Below are 14,535 nucleotides of genomic sequence, written 5' to 3' on the forward strand. Positions count from 1 at the left end.
AGCTCCAGATACCTGAATATGTTCTCCTAATAGTTGTTTCTATTTTGGCCTATCTTTAAATCCCACAACTCTACACCAAAGTTTTCACTCCTTATTACATTGAAATTTTACTGAAGTCATGATGTTATGGTGAATAAAAAGAACAGAAATAAACTCTATAATTTCCATTATGGAAAAATACACTTGAAAATAACTTGTATTTCCTCAGAATTTCCCAGTTAATCAAAATGATAATGTTTAACGGAAACACAGTATGATAAGATTCACATAAAGGAATCTGGACAGGAGCCTTATAAAACCTGACTGTCAGGTTTTCCTTCTTCCTTGGCAAACTTGTCTGCCAGACAGCCTGCAATTTGAAATACCTGGGCTTCTGTGATCTCTGCTGGGGGCAGCCCACCAGACAGTCAGTCTTGGAGTAAGGGTGCTATTCCCTTTCATTTACGCATCAAAGCATTTTTTTTTCCCTGAAGAGGAATGCAAGCACATTTCAAAATTCTTCTCCAGAACACACTAACTTTCTCTACCCTGATCTCAAAATAGTATTAAGCAAGTATGATGGACATCCAACAGAACTCACTAAAACAAGGAATTGACTGGTTAGGGGACACAACTCTACAGTTCCTAAAATGCATGCAGAATGTTTCATGTGATGGACACCAGACATCTGAAAAATTTACTTCTGTATGAGGAAACATTATGAACAACATGAAACAACAGTTTAACTGCTGCTTGAACAACAATAGCAAACAACAGTGACATGCATGCAATAGACAATGCTCAACACATTCCATGCTTTAGAGAAAAATACATGAGAACATATTTATTTATAGATACTTCAAAAGAGAGATAGTGTGTCATTACAGATACTGGAGAAGTTTAATTTTTGTCAGTTCATTCTGTTTGCCATAATCTCCACTTTATCCCTCATTATTTTATTTCCCATATTATTTTATTTCCCATATTATATTATGTAAACCCAACACCTAGTCTTCCATCACCATTAATGTTACCTTTATACTGACGCACTCAAATGCCTCAGAATCAATACCCTAGCATTAGCAATGTCTCACTGACCTGATGCTTTGGAAATATGGCTTGCCTCTCAGGTACCTTGCTTGGATGATCAGACTTCCACAGTAGACCTAATAAATCTCAGATACAACTAATAGTTGCCTGGGAGATTAATTTTTCGCAACAAAAAGGAGACAGAGAAGATTCATGTGACCTTGGTAATTTTACAAAGGAATAAATTTGTGTTTATTAAAGAGTGTTAAATTCACTCATCTGTTTCACGTGGTCTCACATCCCATTTCAAAGACTAGTCCTTTCTGTAGACACATCAGCAAACTCGTCTGTATACTTCATTTTGATATGACATATTCTAGACATGTTAAGCAGCAAAAGATAGAGTAGCAAATGCACAGTAACTAAAGTGGGAGTAATTTTTCATGTGTCCACTGGCCACACACACAGGAAGTAGATCCTAAACCATTTTGTCATTCTGTGATCAAAAGTGAGAAACATGGGATAGGAATTTTTTGTCATTACTCTTTTTTGGTATTATTTTACCTTGTTCAGGAAAAACCAGCTCCTGTTTCCATTAACTTCACCAACAAGGAATCATGTCCCATGCTTTTTTACTTCATGTAGCATAGCATGACTAAAGCCAACCTCCACATGTAGTAGGATCATCGAACACAGGAATTTAAAAAATTTCCTCATTACTGTGATTTCCAAACTGTATATTATTACATTTCTTCAAAGCAGCACACAGATATTCTTCACAATTATAGTGTGATAAAATTAGCACTTATAATTCAACTATCTGAAAGGGTAGAAATTTTTTATTATTATTTTACTAGAGCACCAAGCAATTGCTCTTCAAACTCCCTGTTTCATGACACAGTGATTTCTTGTTTCCTTTGACTAGTTATTTCTGAAAAGGTAAAATATTTGCACTGTCATCATGTTTTCAATAAGCTCAAAGTAATCTTGGTTATGTACAATTTGTGTTTGGAAACTAACAAACTCTGCTTAAACTCTTTTCTGTTTGTTATTGTTTTGTAGGTTTTTTTCCTACATATGTTATTTTTATGCTTTAAAGATAATACTAATGCAAAATGAAGTCAATCATATGTTTACTATCACCTAGTTGTATGAAGTTAAAATGATACATGATAGCACCATATAGCCATGTTCAGGTCAGTTGGAGTCCACTGAGGGTTTGCTCTTCTTTGACATCTTGAGTAATTAAGTACATAGAGTGAAGTGGGAGAGTTTCTCATTGTATAGCGCTGCACCAATTATAAGTTTGACCTTTCCTAATTTACAGTCTAAACTACACCAAACTTCCTTACTTACCAGACGTGCTGATCAGTGGAGCCTTCAGCACATGTGCAATTAGAAATTAAAAACTAACCCATGAGGAAAAATCAGAAAGGCCAAGATTTCATTTTGGAAAAGAGAAGTAGATCAGTAGAAAAGCAACAGCTAAATCTGTATGTGCTATGAAGGCTGCACCGTATAAAAAGAGATATCCGGAACACATCTATAATACAGTCAATGTTTGAATAAAACAGGAAAATAACAGCTGAATATGATAGATCTAACTGGTGGGCCCTGGCCACTATAGCCCTGAATGAAATCTGTCCCTAAGAGAACATCTCAGAAAGAAGATTATTAAAAGATTTCTTTGAAGAATGTACGGAAGTCCACATACTCACAAGATCACTGGCAGAGGAAGGAATTGCAACAAAAGAAGCCAAATTTTAGATGAGTTTGATGAGAAGTTCTGAACTAATCTGCCAGCTACACTGAAATGAAGATGAACACTGAGTGTTAAGCTTAGAGGGAAGTAGGGTCTGCAGCACAAATTCAGTAGAAGTGAAACAATACTGGAAAAGCTTAGGATGTAACAGGGGAAAGTGTCTGTAATCATACAGCTCTATTACTAGGAATAAAAGGAAGAAAAAGAGATGACTACTGGAGTCAAAAATATGATTTAAAATAGGATAGATTAAAAACCCCATTGAAATCCATAAAGCTTTATCCCCTCCCTCGTTCATTTCAGTTTTGTACATTCTTCCTGATGTCCCATGTGTATAAAAGATTTTGTTGAATTTCAGCAAAGCTACATCATTGTGTCTACTGACCTATAAGTTTCTACCCATCTGCCTTGCTTTCTTTTATTTTCAAATGGTGAACTTTCTGATGCAGAAATTGTGTTATCTTATACATGCACCACGTAATCCAATTCAGATCAAAGGATATGTTCTTCTTGTCTTCATTAGCTTTGAATCAGCTCCTATCTCAGTAAGGACTGTCCTTTCAAACTCATCTTACTATTTAGGCATATGTGCAATTCCCATTGACTTCAAGAACGCTGGAAGAATAAGTTAAGCACTCTAAAAAGTACAGGTGAATCCTTAGCAAGCTTAGTATGTAACACCACAAAATCAAACAAATGGAGAAATACAGACATTTTGAGCTTGGGTGCATTGGATGTTGCAGGCCATTAGCATCTCATATGCAGTCATTAGTCTCTGTTACTAGGACAGAACACAGTTCATCCAAACTAATTATAAGAGCTGAACTCCCTGAAATATATAACTTTGGTATGTCCTGGTTCTGCCAGGACATGTCCATGTCCATACCTGCCAGGTATGTCCTTTGGTTCTGCCTATCAAGAAATCATAGCCTTCATTTTACATATTTATCAGCCTGATACCTGTTTTATTCTGTTATTATAGTCTTAGTTTTCTTTAAAATAAATAGGATGCTGACATCTGCTATAAGTCAGTAGGGCAGGCCTCTTTGAGAGAGATTATTGTATTTGGAATTTCTAACCATTTTCCTGAGATGAAGTACTATGTAACTCACCAAAAGCAGGCTGATTTGAAACTTCTGATTTAAATATTTACATCTAAACTAAAAAAAAAAAAAAAAAAAAACACTAAACCACAAAGCTACTATATGAGCATTTTCTTTCTTTTATGAATAACTTTAAATGTTATATTTTGATGAGGAATAAGGTTTTCATATTTATGTAAAAACAGAAAAGGAAAACAATGCAGTGAAAAATGCGGCTTATTCTTGTCTCTAAAATTAGCTCTGTCATATTTAGTGTGAGTTTGATAGAATTATATAGCTCCAAGTTACTATTAAAAAGGTAAAATTTAAAGTTTACTTTAATTTCTGTGGAATATGTTTTAAATAGTACAGCTTCAATGCATCTTCTTAAAGGAAAATAAATAATATTAGTCCACTAAGAGGAACTGTTCTACAGATCAGGAATAATTTAATGACATTTCTTGATTAGCAACACTACTTTTTTTACAAGTGAGGGATGAATCAGTTTTCCATGTTTTTTTCCTTTAAGCTGTGAAAGAGTGTACCAGAGGTATATAAAGGACTCATGAAACCAGAAAGCAACCCAAAGCTATTTCTATGGAAACAAGACTTGGCTGCAGGAAAAGCAATAAATCAACCTCTTGTGTTGTGTTTGAGACATGTTTGGATGTTTTCAACACTTGGCTGCCAGCTTACCTAACCAGTTAGTGTCTCAGGATTTACCGCTAATGACCGAGTCTGATCCTGAATTCCTTGCACACAGACAACTGTAGTTTTGCCTGAAAAAATAAAAAAATAAAAAAAAATAAAAAAAAAAAACAGCAGACAGGCAAACATCTTAAATTTTACCTTTTTTACCTTTTGTTATGTTGTTACACATTCTGCTCACTTTCTTTAAAAAAAAAAAAAAAAAGAGCTAAGCTTTCATGGCTTTCATGATATCCCAGGCCCCAGAGTGGTCAACACCAAATTGCTGTTCGTGAGCACAGGCTGTAGAGGGCAATGTCCCTCAGCAAAGTAAGCAAACTACAGCAAGGGATTTTTTGGTTTATTGGAAATAGGTGTGTACTACTTTTTTGGGGTTGTCAGCTCATTTAGTGGTGCTAAGAATAAGAAGTCTGGACTCAATGCTAACAGTTAACAACAATGTCCAGAGATTTAAGGAACACTGGACAACTATTCTACATGTTTGGTGAGAAAATGAAAACCTACTTCCGTCAACATTTCAAACAAAAGGAAAAGTTGTTGAATTATTCCACCATTTTACTCATAAAATGAAAGCCTGGCAGTTTGTTTGTTTTGATTTCAACCAAAGACTGGGGAAGTCAAGATTTCCTTTCTCTTTGTTGTTAACTTGGAAAAGCAGAATGGAGAAATGGGTAGGGATTTGCTTCTTCTTTGATGAAAAAAGGAAAATGTTAACCAAACTCAGTTTTTCCACGAAAATGTCGGCCAGCTGTAGTTGACCATAGTGTCCAAGATTACAGGAACACAAAGACTGCTTTTGTCATCAGTCTCTCTACAGATGACCAAGCTTAGAGAAGCTCCATGCAATACTGCCAACTACAAGCCTTCAGAAATATGAATCAAGTTTCTTTAAATTACAAGACGAGCTTTGAAACAAAACATTTTTCAAATAGTAATAAGTAATATAAACTTCTGTGGGCTTAACTTATTTCTCCTTGATCTACCATCCTAAGAGAAAGAATCTCCATGTTACAAAATGAAAGCTAAGATTCTTAAATACCCACTGGACTGCAGGACTGGGAAGGAAGAAGAGGAAATAAATGACAAAGAATGTAACAGAAGAACAGTAAATGGATAGCAGAGGATAGCAAGACAGAAAAGTGACTGCAGTTTACAAGAAGTGGAAGATGGTTCTCTATTGCTTTAGGCCACAGAAATGATAAAAATCTCTGAAAGATCATTCTGGTCCACTATAATGGCCAAATAAAAATAAAATAAATAAATAAATAAAAATAAAATAAAATAAAATAAATAAAATAAAATAAAATAAATAATAAAATAAAATAAAAAATAAGGGGTTGGACATTGAGTATTGAATTCATCTATATACACACCATAGAACTCCATGCTGTCATTTTCTGACTCAAAAAGACACATGAGCATAGATTGCCTTGTGTATTAACACCAGAGATTACTGAACAAGACACAGTCTAGCTCCATCTGGAGCTGACAACAGTTTCAAATAAGTACATGGTGTTATGACTAACAAGATAGAGTTCTATAAATATCTAAAGATATTTAGCTGCAAAGATACTTGAGATTATTCTAAGAAAAACACATTGGATGAAAGAAAAAGACATCACAGGTTTATCATGACCTTTGGTTAATGGTAATAAGAAAAAAAATCAAATGGAGAACATAACTAATGAGAGACATCTTCAAGCTATTCCATGTATGATCAAGTATCCAGATATTCCAAAAATTTTGTCTAACTACATTCTCAGATACTAATGCAGTACTTATATCCAAAATAACCACGTTTTTCTGGTATTCAGGATAACATAAATATACTGACTTAAGCTTTCCCTTCTCTTCCACTTACTCCTCCTCCCTCAATGCTTTTAACACACACTGAATATTATTTTTTCCATTGAGCTCTCTTCTTAACACTGTTTCCCTCTCTTCTCAGACATAAACGAGGTGCTGGGCAATGTTCTGACGTCAATGTGGTGATTGCCCCAGGGGGGAAAACAGTATTTTAAAATAGAAATGGAGACACAGACACATTCATATAGACACCTGTGGGTGCCAATAACACTGATAGACCCAGACTTCTTGGAACCTCTGGCAGACTTGAGATGCCAGATCATTCTCTGAGCCCTGTATGACATTGTTCTCCCTGCATCTTGGCAAAGATTCAGCCACAAAATTCAGGACTGGCATTAGACCTGGAACTTCTCCAAAGATTCCCAGGATGCAGTTGGAATGGCTGAGGAATCTCTAACCACAGCTGGTTTATGCTTGTCCTGGTTCCAGTTAGGACAGAGTTAATTTTCCTCCTAGTAGCTGGTAGGGTGCTATGTTTTGGATTAGGATGAGAAGAGCCCTGATAACATGCTGATGTTTTAATTGTTACAGAGCAGTGTTTACACCAGGCCAAGGACTTTTCGGCTTCTCGCTCTGTCCTGCCAGCGAGCAGGCTAGGGGTGCAGCAGGAGCTGGGAGGGGACAGACCCAGGACAGCTGACCCAAACTGGCCAAAGGGGTATTCCATACCATCTGACGTCATGCTAAACAATATATAGGGGTGGCTGGCCGGGGTGGGGGGCCGGCTGCTCGGGGATAGGCTGGGCATCGGTCAGCGGGTGGTGAGCAATTGCATTGTGCATCACTTGTTTTCATACACATTATTATTATTAATACTATTATCATTATCACTATTATTATTGTTGTTATTATTATTTTCCTGTCTTAATAAACTGTCTTTATCTCAACTCACCGGCTTCACTTTCCCGTTTCTCTCCCCCATCCCAGAGAGGGAGGGGGGAGGGTGAGCGAATGGCTGTGTGGTGTTTAGCTGCCAGCCGGGTTAAACCACAACAATGCTTGAGGGTGTACTGGGTCTGGCTGGGATGGAGTTAACTTTCTCCACAGAAGCCATACTGGGCTGTGCTTTGCACTTGTAGCCAGAACAGTGTTGACCAATGTTTTCTCTATTGCTGAGCAGTGCTGGCACACCATCAAGACTGTTTCTCCAGCCACCATCCCTAAAAGCCAGTAGACTGGAAGTGGGCAAGAGGTGGGAAGGGGACATCACCAGGGCAGCTAACCTAACCTGACTGAAAGGATATTCCACACCATATGAACATCACAATGCACAGCAATAAAAGCTGAGGAAGAGGAAAGAGAAGTGCAAGACTCTTCTTATGAGTCTTCCCAAGCAACCTGAACCTATTGAATTCCTGCTTCCCAAGATGTGGCTGAACATCACTTGCTTATGGGATGTAGAGAATAATTTTCTCTTGCGTTCACACAGCCTTTGCTTGTTTCTGTGGTTGTTGTTATTTTTCTTTAATTAAACTACTCCTAATCTTAACCCATGAGGCTTTTTCCATCATATTTTCTCCCCCTTTTCTTTTGAGGGGGAAAAGTAAGAGAGTGTGGAGGTGAAGCTTAACTGTCAGTGTGAAACCACCACATATATCTTGTATATTGTACCTATTCTCTTGCTTTCACTTATTATAGATCTCTGGGTAAATAAGAATACAGGGCTTAATTTCTTTAACATTTCTAATGGAAAATCTTCTTATAAAAGACTGGTACCATCATCAGCTGCCTTGAGTGTGATAGAATATCACAGCTAAAAGAAATATAAGGGAATGGCATCTAAAAATGATTCTCCAGAACTAGGAGGCAAAATACTGGATTTATTTCTTTCATCCATTCTTGTTTTAATCCACAACAAAAATTAATTAATACTAGAAAAGGTGCAGGGTAGATACTCAACAAAATTTAAAAAAAAGAAAAAAAAAAAAGATGCTCAAGAATTTAACTTTAGTCTAGCAAAATGATATCTGTGAAGGGACATAATGACTTTCTAAAAGAATCAACATATTAACTATCAGATAATTAACAAAAAACAAATGGGAATGAATTGGCCGTGAACAAATTTAAAACGGAAATTGGAAGGTTTTAGTCATCTTTCAAGGGAAGTTCTGGCACAGTGTTCTAATAAAGGGAAAAATATATATAGTTTTTAATAGAGTTTGAGACTTTTATGCATGAATTCCAAAACAAACAAACAAACAAAAGAAAGGTGGTGGTTCTTTGAGCAACAAGATGTGGATGCTGGCTGTCAGAGGGCCTAGAAGCTCAGCGAGTGGTGGGCCAGCGGCAGGGGGGCCTTTTTATGGGCCTGCAGAAAAGGCAGGGCATTGGTAGCCACTGTGACCTCAGCAAGCCTCTGTGATCGAGTGGCCTGTGCGTGGCCAAATATGGACAGCTGTGTTGGGAGTGGCCTAGAAGATGCACTCATGTGGAGGAAGGAGGAGGTTTGGGGGGGCTGAGGGACCCTTTTCTCGGGCTGGCTCCCCCGGGCCATTTGGCTTGCCAGAGAGAAAGGCCACGGGGACTGCCCTGCACCTCCCATCCTGTGCCTTAGGTTTATTTTTAACACTGTTTTTTAGGTAATTTCGTTCTATTCTTTATGGAAAAGAAGAGAAGCAAGGTGCATCTTCAGCCCTAATTCCCATGTGCGCTTGTGCTCCGAGTGAAGAATTTCTTCACCACGTCACATCTAATCTAAATCTCCCCTCCATCTCTTCAAAGCTGTTATCCCTTGTTCCATGGCTACACTCCCTGACAGAGTCCCTCTCCGGCTTTCTTTTAGGCCACTTTTATGGGTTGGGTTAGGTGGCAAAAATGCAGGACCTAGCAAATCGCAGCCTTATCTACCTTGGTCCGCATGTTCCACATGACCTTTTACAGCTCAGGCTCTAGCCTCTGGTCAGTGTAACTGCAGAGTCATGGAAACGTTAAGGTTGGAAAAGACCTCCAAGATCATCTGTTCCAACCATGACCGTGCTACCAATATCACCCACTAAACCGTGTCCCTACGCACCAGGTCCAACCTTTCCTTGAACACCCCCAGGGACGGTGACTCCACCACTTCCCTGGGCAACCCGTTCCAATGCCTGACCGCTCTTTCTGAGAAGAAAGATCTCCTACTTGTTTGAATTGTTGAAGAGCAGTGCTTACACTGAGTCAAGGACTTGTCAGCTTCTCACACTGCCCTGCCAGCGAGGAGGCTGGGCATGCAGGAGGAGCTGGGAGAGGACAGAAGCAGGACAGCTGACCCCAACTGGCCAAAGGTGTATTCCGTACCATATGGTGTCATGCTGGACAAGTACTGTGGGGTGGCTGGCTGGGGGATGGCAGGGGTACCAGCTGCTCGGGGACACATTTTACTGTGTAGGATCTAAAAAAAAGCAAGATAAAACAAGATCTTGGACACAGTTTGGGTTTCTCATTGTAACTAGTTAACACAATGTAAGCATCATACGCCAAAATCTTTGGAGTACAGCTTCAAACTTTTAAACTCAATATTGACTACCTACTGCTGCCATCACTGACAGAGGTATTAGGCACACACCACAGGAATTTGTGTATCTGTCAAATGAACAAACACATGAAAAATAATTTGTGGGTGCTGCACCAAGCCAGAGGCCTTTGAAGTAACAGTCTAAAGTAACAGGGAAGCTGCAGAGATAGCAATGTTCCCTTGCAATGTTCCTCTTTGCACTCATAGTTTAGGTATTAGAAATTCCTGGAACAACCTTTCTTCCTCCATACAAGTTAAAGGAAGAGAAATTTTTCTATCCATTCTGAGACCTTGAATCAGCCACAGTTCTGATATTTTCCATGAAGGCTGTTAATGGAAATACCAGAACACCTTTGAATATGTAATGCTATTCATTATTAAAAGGTAAACTTCTAAAATAGTGAAGACTCAAACCTGTTTGGTGGATAGATTAAAATAAGAGATTTTATAAACAACTCATTCCCCTGAGTCCCTGAAAAGTCAAATTATTTTCTCACTTTCAGTCTAACACATTTCTGTAGTTTCTAAAGTTCAAGCAAATCACATTTAGTCACCTCTGAGCCTTAAAAAAGAATAAATAAAATAAAATAAAATAAAAATTATATATTAAAAAAAAAAAAACAACAGAGAAATAAAAACAAAAACACCTCTTTTCTGCCCTTTTGGAAGTCTGACCACGTGTTGACCAAGGCAAACTGGCAGCTGTCATCTCTGCTGCTATGCTCTGAATATCTTTCTAACAGTGCAACATGCAGCAAACAATAAAGTAGTAATACTATCCAGCATACCTTATTTGTTTTAAAAGCCCAAACGCTCATCTCATGCAATACGGATTCCTTTGCGCGCGCGCACACACACGCACACACACACACAAAGGGGGGGGGGGTCTACTCTCAGTTTAGGCAGTCACTAAATAAAAGTACATCTGATACTTTATAAAAAAAATGCATTTTGGGTGACTTATGCAGATGAAGTGAAGTATCAGTGCCTAAAACCATTTGTGAGTCTGAAAAGAATAACACTGGGCAGAATTTGTATGCAGTTGTTCTTGTCTTAACTGGTGCCATTTCAGTACATGGTACCAGAACATGTGTTAGCATGAATTTCCAAGTGTGCTATTGATCTTACAGTCTACGTATGATTCAGGCTCCTTTTTCTCAATCCAGCTTTCCAGTGACATTTTTACAGAATCACGGAATGGCTGAGGTCATCTGTTCCAACCTCCCTGCTAAAGCAGGGACACCCAGAGCAGGGTGCCCAGGATCATGTCCAAGTGGCCTTTGAAGATCTCCAAAGAGAGACTCCACGACATCTGTGGGAAACGTGTGCTGGTGTGCTAGTGCTCACTCACCTGCACATTAAAGTGTTTCCAGATGTTTAGGAAGAACCCCTCGTGTTGTAGTTTGTGTCCATTGCCTTTTGTTCTGTCACTGGGACCACTGAAAACAGCTTGGCTCTGTCTTCACAGCACTTCACTTCACCTCCAGGTATTTATATATGTTGATGAGATCTCCCCCAGACCTTCTTTTTACTAGGCTAAAAAGTACGTTCTCTCAGCCTTTCCTCACAGAGAGATGCTCCACTCCCTTAACCAACTTGGTGGCCCTGTGTTGGACTCTCTCCTGTATGCCCATGTCTCTTCTGTACTGGGGAGCCCAGAACTGGACACACTACTCCAGGTGTGGCCTCAACAATGCTGAATAGAGGGGAAGGATCACTTCCCTTGATCTTTTGGCGATACTGTTCCTAATGCATCTAAAAATTCACAGATTCACAGATTCACAGATTTCTCTAGGTTGGAAGAGACCTCAAGATCATCGAGTCCAACCTCCGACCTAACACTAAGTACTCCACTAAACCATATCCCTAAGCTCTACATCTAAACGTCTTTTAAAGACCTCCAGGGATGGTGACTCCACCACCTCCCTGGGCAGCCCGTTCCAATGCTTAATAACCCTTTCGGTAAAGAAGTACTTCCTAACATCCAACCTAAAACTCCCCTGTCGCAACTTTAGCCCATTCCCCCTCGTCCTGTCACTAGGCACGTGGGAGAATAGACCAACCCCCACCTCTCTACAGCCTCCTTTCAGGTAACTGTAGAGAGCGATGAGGTCGCCCCTGAGCCTCCTCTTCTCCAGGCTGAACAAGCCCAGCTCCCTCAGCCGCTCCTCGTAAGACTTGTTCTCCAGACCCCTCACCAGCTTGGTCGCCCTTCTCTGGACTCGCTCGAGCACGTCCATGTCCTTCCTGTAGCGAGGGGCCCAAAACTGAACACAGTACTCGAGGTGCGGCCTCACCAGAGCCGAGTACAGGGGCACAATCACTTCCCTCGACCTGCTGGCCACACTGCTTCTTATACAGGCCAGGATGCCGTTGGCCTTCTTGGCCACCTGGGCACACTGCTGGCTCATATTCAGCCGACTATCCACCAATACTCCCAGGTCCTTCTCGGCCAGGCAGCTTTCCAGCCACTCATCTCCCAGCCTGTAGCTCTGCTTGGGGTTGTTGCAGCCCAGGTGCAGGACCCGGCACTTGGCCTTGTTGAACTTCATGCAGTTGACCTCAGCCCATCGCTCCAGCCTATCCAGATCAAAATACTAATGGACTTCTGTGCAAGGGCACATTGCTGACTCATGTTTAAACATTGCTGACTTATGTTCAAAATTTCACTTCATGCTACTTGATTAAGTGAGTTTCAGTCTGTAATACCGAGACCGCTAGAAATGCTGTCCTACCAGTTCTACTATATTGTAATCCTGACACTCAGCTGGACTGTAGATTCTTGGGAAAACAGCTAGTATGCATGGCACAGTAAAGTCAAACTTTGGTTTCTGTGACCATAGTGAAATAAAATTAATACTTTAATTAATTAATTAAAAACAAACAAACAAACAAAAAGCACCTTTCAGTATTGAGTATACTTCTGTATTTTATTGCAGTTATTATATGGAGACGTATGGGTTAATACTGAAGAAACTGAACTGTTAACAGTAGCTTTTGATAAAAGGAAATCAGTATTTTGGATGTACAGTTTCAAATTTGTTGGATATTTTATCTTTCTTAATTACTTTTTTTTTTTTCTATTTCACAAGACTAGAAATTTTATTTAAGATGAAGGAATTCAAGAAAACACAATTCACTGGTTTTTCAGCTTAGCTACCAGATGAAATAATGTTGTACTCCTTCATTAATTTCAATATATAGTTTCCAAATGGGTAAAACCCAGGACAATGCTATTACACTGAAATGAAGGAGTGCAGTTATCATCATGTACAAGTGTTTGAATAGGCTGGGCAATACACACATACACACTCACACTCACAACACTCACAAAGATTATTCTATCTTTATAATGTTGTAACTTTAAGCCTTTGTTATATTTTGAAACAAGAAATAATAGATGGACATGTTCAATAGGCAGTGAGGCAGTGTTGGTCAACATGCCAGAAAATCATCTTAGCAGCAGCCTTAATATAAGTAGAGATTTTTAGGTAAAAATCAATGAAAACTAGAGTCCTAAGTGTAAATCTGAATAGTGCTGTATGTTAGATTTATTTCTAGTCGTCTGATATAAATGTACTAGACTTTATATAAATGTCTGAACAAAGAATTTACTAATCCCATAAGGAAATGGGAGATGAATGAATGTGTTCAAGGGTACTGCCATTACCATAGAGGAAAAATACCCTGATAACCTGATACACAAATGTTCCTAGTGGTGGTCTGGCTCATATGTTGTTCCAGTATGCCTTTTGCTGATATTTAAATTTTAAATGGATTATAAATCAATGCTTTGTTTGCCTGAAAAAAAAAAAAAAAAGAAAAAAGAAAAAAAAAAGGTAATGAAAACAATGAAAGGAATATTAAATCTGTTGTAATCTGTTGTTACTGAGCAGGTTGTTAAAGATAATGAAGAATTCTTTCTTGGCATTTCAGTTAGTTATTGTGTATATATTCAAACTTCCTTTGGTTAAGCATTTAAAGAAAACGTTTCAAGTTGTATAGTACAATAAATATTAGTATGCAGAGTGATAATATTTACATGATGACCTGATGTGATTTTTTTTTTAATTTGAAATAATGAAGGGATCATCTAAAAGAATTATACTTGTTACAATGTATTTAAGAATTGCAGGAAAAATCAGTCATCTATCTTTGTGTTTTTTCACCTTTAACTTATTACAAACTTGTACTTCTTGATTAGCTGCTCAAATGTTTCCCAAAATAGTTAACCAATTTTTGTATTGGCTTTAAGAAATATTTGAATACAGTGCTTCACTGTATTCTCCAATTTGTAAGTTTAATGACACACTACCAAATGTAGTATTCAAGCTATTCCTTTTCCTTTTCACTAACATAGCTGTTAATACAACATCAGTAGCATAGCTGAAGATTAATTTTTTTACACTCTATTGTATGTCATAGACAAATTGATTTTGTGACAGAAAAGTATTCTTCAACATAATTGGGTAAAGCCACACAAAACTGTAAATTCTTAGTAACATGGCTACAGTATTTTGTGCTGTGTACCTACTGCATATCTTGGTGCTGTCTTAACAATCCCTCAAAATGCTTCAGTTTTGTATTTCGTGGAGTTTGTAATCCTCCCTGTTCTT

The sequence above is a fragment of the Anser brachyrhynchus genome (assembly GCF_964034855.1).
Source record: "Anser brachyrhynchus genome assembly, chromosome: 2".
Classification (NCBI taxonomy): Eukaryota; Metazoa; Chordata; class Aves; order Anseriformes; family Anatidae; genus Anser; species Anser brachyrhynchus.